Genomic DNA, 6,666 nt, shown 5'->3' on the forward strand with positions numbered 1-6,666 from the left:
CTTTTGGCTTGAGTATCTTGGAATGGGAAGACACCTAACTAGCTAGTCTGTACCCGCTCCTATCAAGCTTTCTTCACATTTCTTAACTGTATCAATAAACCTACTGGATGATTATATCTTTGGTACCAAGCTAGCTAGGCTATCGATCTTTAGCATGGTTGTTTTGTTATCCTAAATCTAATGTCATTCTCAAACGAAATGCATTTCATAAATAACTATAATTCCGAAAACAACGCTACAATGTTAGATCTCTAATTTAAAATTGTTAAAAACGTGCGCTAGTCATTTGTTAACATCCCCGAATCAATAGGTTCTGATGTAAGGTGTTGAAGTCTCATGTCAGATGGACTACGACGAGCTATCGTAATATATATTGGAATCTGCATTCTTCCCTAAGGACTGTTATGTAGAGTGATCTAATGAGATCACTACAAAATAAAGAGGGTTTACTGACGGAGTTTTCCATCGGTACAATTTTTGGAGGATTGACTGGTGGATTAATCCGTTGGTTAATTATTGGTCGGTAATTGAAAATCCCTCGGTAATCACGATCACCAACAACATTTTCTGTGCCGATGAGATCCGCCGGTAATCCACCGCTTATGACTCTTTTTGATGGATTACCGACATATTTTTGTTGTTAAATACTTCAGTTAATTTTAAGGGAAAAGTACAATAAAAACCAATGAACTTTCTTGTTTGGAATGATTAAGTCATTGAACTTTTTTTTGGAACAAATAAGTCCTTGAACTTTCCAAAACATGTTAAATAAGTCATTGGACAATTTTTTGATATAAATAAGTCCTTAGACATTCCAAAAAATGTTAAATAAGTTCTTGGACAATTTTTGGAACAAATAAGTCCTTGAACAATCCAAAACATGTTAAATAACTTTTTTGAACTTTTATAAAACATGTTGGATACATTCTTATGACTTGTACAACTAGTTAAAATGATAATTATTTTTTTGTAAATGTAAGTACTTTTTGTTATATTTGTTTAATTGTATAGATCTAAATACTTTTTGGTTCAAAAAATATTTAAGGGCTTAATCGTTCAAAATATGAATGTTCATTGGGTTTTTTTCCGGATTTTTTTCACTATTTTACCACTTTATTTTTTTCAAAAAATTATTTAACATGTTTTAGATTGTTCAAGGACTTATTTGTTCCAAAAATTGTCCAAGGAGTTATTTAACATTTTTTGGAATGTCCAAGGACTTATTTGTTCCAAAAATTGTCCAAGGACTTATTTAACATTTTTTGGAATGTCCAATGACTTATTTGTTCCAAAAATTGTTCAAGGACTTATTTAACATATTTTGGAATGTTCAAGGACTTATTTAACATGTTTTGGAAAGTCTAAGGACTTATTTGTTCCAAAAAAAAGTTCAAGGACTTAATCATTCCAAATAAGAAAGTTCATTGATTTTTATTTTACTTTTCCCTAATTTTAATTTTCATGTCGTGTCATGTTTTAATCAAACATATTATTTTTGTTGAGGAAAGAAAATTTCAAATCTTGTTATTTCACTTTTCACAAAACAAGTCAACTATATGATACTATAATATTTCAAATGTGAGTTTATGGAATATATTTCTTAGGAGCTGTTGGCAATTGCTAAATGATTTGTTGGAGAATGACTAATTGATCAGAATAATTAAAAAACTCTTATAATATAGTATAAAACAAAATATAATTGTTTGGTGATTGTTCAAAATGAAATAAAGGCGATGAATGCTTAAGGGAGGCCCATGATACAAAATTATTTAGAAAGTTTTAGAACCATTAAGAGACAAAAAAGTTTTTACCAAACAAGATTCACATATTAGTGATTCAAAAACTATCTTTTAATAGAACTACTAGTTGTGTACTCGCGCAATGCGGAGGGAGCCATGAATTTTAACGATTTTGAAGTTCCACTGGTTTTATAAGATAAGATTTAACGATGATATAGGTTACACTTGGTCTTTACATATTAATACAATTTGAATAAATAAGAGTTATGGTTCCAATTACAGACTATCGATGGAAAAAATTGTATAACAGTTTAAAATCCAATATATTTAAAATCCAACATATTTAAACGACTCCACAAATGTATTCGATTTACACCAAGAGCAAAGAACCAAGAAACTTGAGTTTTAAGATAAACACTCAAAACCAATAAAGAAAACTACAAATTTGACAGATCATAAGTCATGAAAAGACAAAAAAAGATGAGTTTTAGAATGAAATTTCAACTGGTTACCCTCTTTCTTGTCCAGAAACTCAGATTAAGGTTGAGTTAGTACATGTATATATATATTTCAAAAAAACCCAAGAACATATTAATTCAAAAACATATTATACAGTGCAGTTTGGACAGCCTAACCCCAAAATATATAGTATATATATAAATAACTAACTATAAAAGTATAAATCGTAAATATTAAAAATATTTTTTCACAATATATATAATATATAATAATATAATTAAGTCAAAAACTATTCAATATTGGACTCATTTTGAAGGTATTAACGAGACGATTATAATTGTGTAACTTGTTAAAATAAAAATATATTTTTTAAACAAGTTTTAATTGATATACGATTATGTATGTTAATTTGATAAAGGTTTAAAATGAAACATTTAAAAGTAAATTACTTAATTAATTATAGGGGTATAAAGTGTAAATTTAAAAATTATAATTTTAAAAATATCGGTTGGGGTGAGTGTATGTGAGGAGGTGAGTGTATGTGCGGAGAGAACGAGGTGAAAAAGTGAGTATAAAAGGTATTTTGGTCATTTAGTATTTTAAGACTTTTGCTAAATTTGTTTAATAAGATAGTATAGATTAAAAGATAAACAAACAACCTTTTAGTATTGTCATAGTGCAAAGAAATAAAAATTGTCATTACTCGTGCATCTCAACTTTTTCTGTTATGATAGTTCGCACTGCAATTCATATATATGCGCTTGTATATATATATATATATATATATATATATATATATATATATATATTATGTGTGTATATGTATATGTGTGTAGGGGATCATTCAAGGGAGAACTGATTAGTTTGTGGTAACTGTGAGATCCAATCTCAACCACAAATCAACGGATAAATTAGAAAATTAATAACTATGATAGTTTGAATTAAAATTATAATTAGAGGGCATTTTATATATTTTTAAAAAACTCCTCTTTTCTCTCTCATCTCTCCGACCTCCAATCTCCGGCCTCCGGTGAACATTAATCCGGCAGGTACCAAGTAATCACAAAGATACATAGTGTGATACTCATTGTGATATATTGTGATACCCATTGTGATATACTGTGATACCATTGGGGTATCACAGTATATCACAATGAGTATTTTTATGATTATTTGGTACTTGCCGGATTAATGTTCATCGGAGAGCGGAGATTGGAGGTCGGAGAAATGAGAGAGGAGAGATAAGTTTTTTAAAAAAAAAACCTAAAATGCCCTCTAATTATATTTTTACTCAAACTACCATAATTATTAATTTCATAATTTATCCGTTGATTTGTGATTGAGATTGGATCTCACAGTTATCACAAACTAATCAGTTCTCATTTGATTAGGCCCCTATGTGTGTGTGTATGTATATATATGTGTTTGTATGTATATATGTATGTACTCTTTGCATATGGGAACGAAAAGAAAATTTAGCAAAATTAACAGTACTGCAAAGGGGACTTTTTACTGACGGCCATTTCCGTTGAAGTGCATCACAAATGGCCATGTCCATCAGGAAATTTGTGGCCGGAATTTTCGACAACCATTTTCGACGGAATTCAAAATATTCCGTGGAAAAACATTGATAACTAGAAAATCCCTTTGCAAATTGGGATTATGTACACTTGTTTAAAGTTTCATTGCACCAACAATAAACATTTATGTATCTCTTTATGTAATTATTTATAAATGTTGATTATGATCTTGTTTCAGTGAGATAGAGTCAATATTTCTTAATAACTTTGATACCTAGTGAGCAAAATATATATAATACATGTCGTTAATTCTTTTTAAATGATTGTAAAATTTGTGAAACACAAGCGACTTATTTTAAAAATACTAGAAGGGTACTCATACAATGCAGCGAGATACATTTCAATTTTATTGTTTCTTTTTATTCTGTCTATTAATATAATACAGTTTTATATGATTTTGAGAAAATGATAATGTTTTTATTTTTAAATAAAATATAAATTTGAAGATATTATAATTAAAATTTTGAAAAAAAAATAATATCAATATTAGTATTAAATTAACTATCTAAAAGTTATCGTTTTTTCTGTAACTTATTTTATTCATTTTTTTATTATAATTTAATTTAGGTATAATAATATCAATAATAATTAAGTATTCGATTAGAACTCAATGATTATCCTAATTATATTTTAGATTTTTTATATTTAAAATGTGATTTTTATCCTGTATATGATTATGTTTATTTACAGTTAGTTACACGAATTTAAAAATAGAGGCTTAATAAGTTGTACATATACATAATGTATTTGTAATCCTGAATTTTAAGTAATATATATATATATATATATATCAATAAACAATACTTCATGTATACGAATATGTATTTATATGTATTATCAATTAAATAACTTATTACAAGTATACAAATAAATGGACCACATAAATGAAAACCAAACAATAAAGACTTTCCTTATTGTAGATGTTCACAATTTTGGCAACTTGGCAGCTTTTAATTCCTAACCCTTTTTCAGTGATTTTATGGAAACCCTACACAATCGCCATACCCACCGTATTTATAACGAAGGCAAAATAAGTTGAATAGCAAACTTGGCTACGACTCTAATGAACCAGGAGTCTTTGTATTTTTTTTTTTTTTCCATTTTTATAAATTTATGGAATACTGAAGTTAATAGTGTGACAAACTTGCGGTATGTCTACAGATAAAGATGTACAACAATCTAGAAAAAAAAACAAACAAACCAACCCATGCAACCGAACCTGAACAAATCCAACTCAAAATAACTTGTAACCTGATTGATACAAACAGAATCAACGTGTAACTACTGGTTTGGAGTTGGATTGTCTTGAAGAAAACCGAGTCAATCCAACCCGAACAAACCCAACTCGAAATAAATTGTAGCCGACTATCCCCGTGTAGGCCCTTACGAGTTTGCCCTAGTTTTTGCCTTTTGCCAACGAGCAATAGCTCAGTGGCATGGCCAATCACAACTTTGTGCCTTTTTAATGATCAGTTGTCTTGCAAGTTGATACTATCGTTTAAGCTTTTTTTAGGCTATACAATTAATGGTTTTATTTGTTTACTTAATTATTCTTGTTTCGCGAAGTTTTCAACTAAATTTGAGTTGAGAAACAAATTTATACACAATTACTAAAACATTTTTTTTATTAAATCTATTCATATATGACCAAATTTGAATTTTGGCACTCAAGGACTTGCAGATGTATCTTTACCTTCTATCAGTAATCCATGATGTGTTCTTGATCATCATCAACAAAGTGACTCAACTCGACGAATCCAACTTGCATGGTTTTGGTTGAGTTGGGCTATTCTTTTAAAATACTTTGAACAAGTTGAATGGTTTTTAAATTGTACCTGATGGGTTAAGTTGTTTAATCCTTTGAATTGGACAACCATCTTCCTGTGCACCCCTACTTGAGGAGACTAGAACTGATAACCAATTGAAAGCAAAGTTACGGACTACTAACTGGTTGAGTTACCTCTAATTGTCAGAGTTTTAATAGGTAAATATAAAGGAATTGTCAACTGATAATCATTGAGTCACTTATTGTTATATAAAATGTGATGTTTCAAATTGATTATATTACTATTATCCAAATGGTGAAGATTTACAGATGAAAAAAAAAGAGACCGAGGCCGATTTTGGTTGGGGGTGGGGCAATACTTTTCCGGCATAGTGTATTAATGTAGTTACAGTCCAAAAGGACACTGTCATTTTGTTTTGTTGTATGCATGATATAATGCAACCACAATATTTTAGTGGATCCACCTCTAAAAAAGATCTAAGTTCAACAAAAAAAAAATAACAGATGCACTGCAATAAAATAGTGAAATAAAGTTCGTATTTTTTACAATGTATTGCAATAAAACTTGATTTTACGACATTTTCTGTGACATCTTCAAGAAATGTCATAAAAATGTTAACTATTTCTTCATTCCTATTAGTTTGTTCTACTTCATCTTAATAACTTATTAATTTTAACAATGCAATGCAAGTTCTTTCAAAATATTATATTTGAATAATTGTTGAATGAACAAAAATTACAAATTTTATAATTGAAATATATTTAAATGATAAAATAAATTGAACTTCAACAATTTGTGTAAGAATCTTAATTTGAAACATCGGATGATAATTGATTTATAATCTGATCATGCAAATTAGTCATATATTCATTGTCTTGAGAACTTCATTACATTTCATCGATTTCTATTTCATTGCTTCTTTCATGTTGTTCTTTAGCAGCAGTAAACATGGTGTTCTCGTCATATTCCATAAATAATTGATCTAGGATCTTGCATTTACTTACATAGTTATGAATCGTGAAACAAGTAATCCCTTTTTGTACTTGAAAAGGATACTATATGCATGTTTGATAACATTTCTAAGTTGTGCATGAGCATAAT

The sequence above is a fragment of the Cynara cardunculus genome (genome assembly GCF_001531365.2).
Source record: "Cynara cardunculus var. scolymus isolate 2C chromosome LG 15, CcrdV1, whole genome shotgun sequence".
Taxonomy (NCBI): Eukaryota; Viridiplantae; Streptophyta; class Magnoliopsida; order Asterales; family Asteraceae; genus Cynara; species Cynara cardunculus.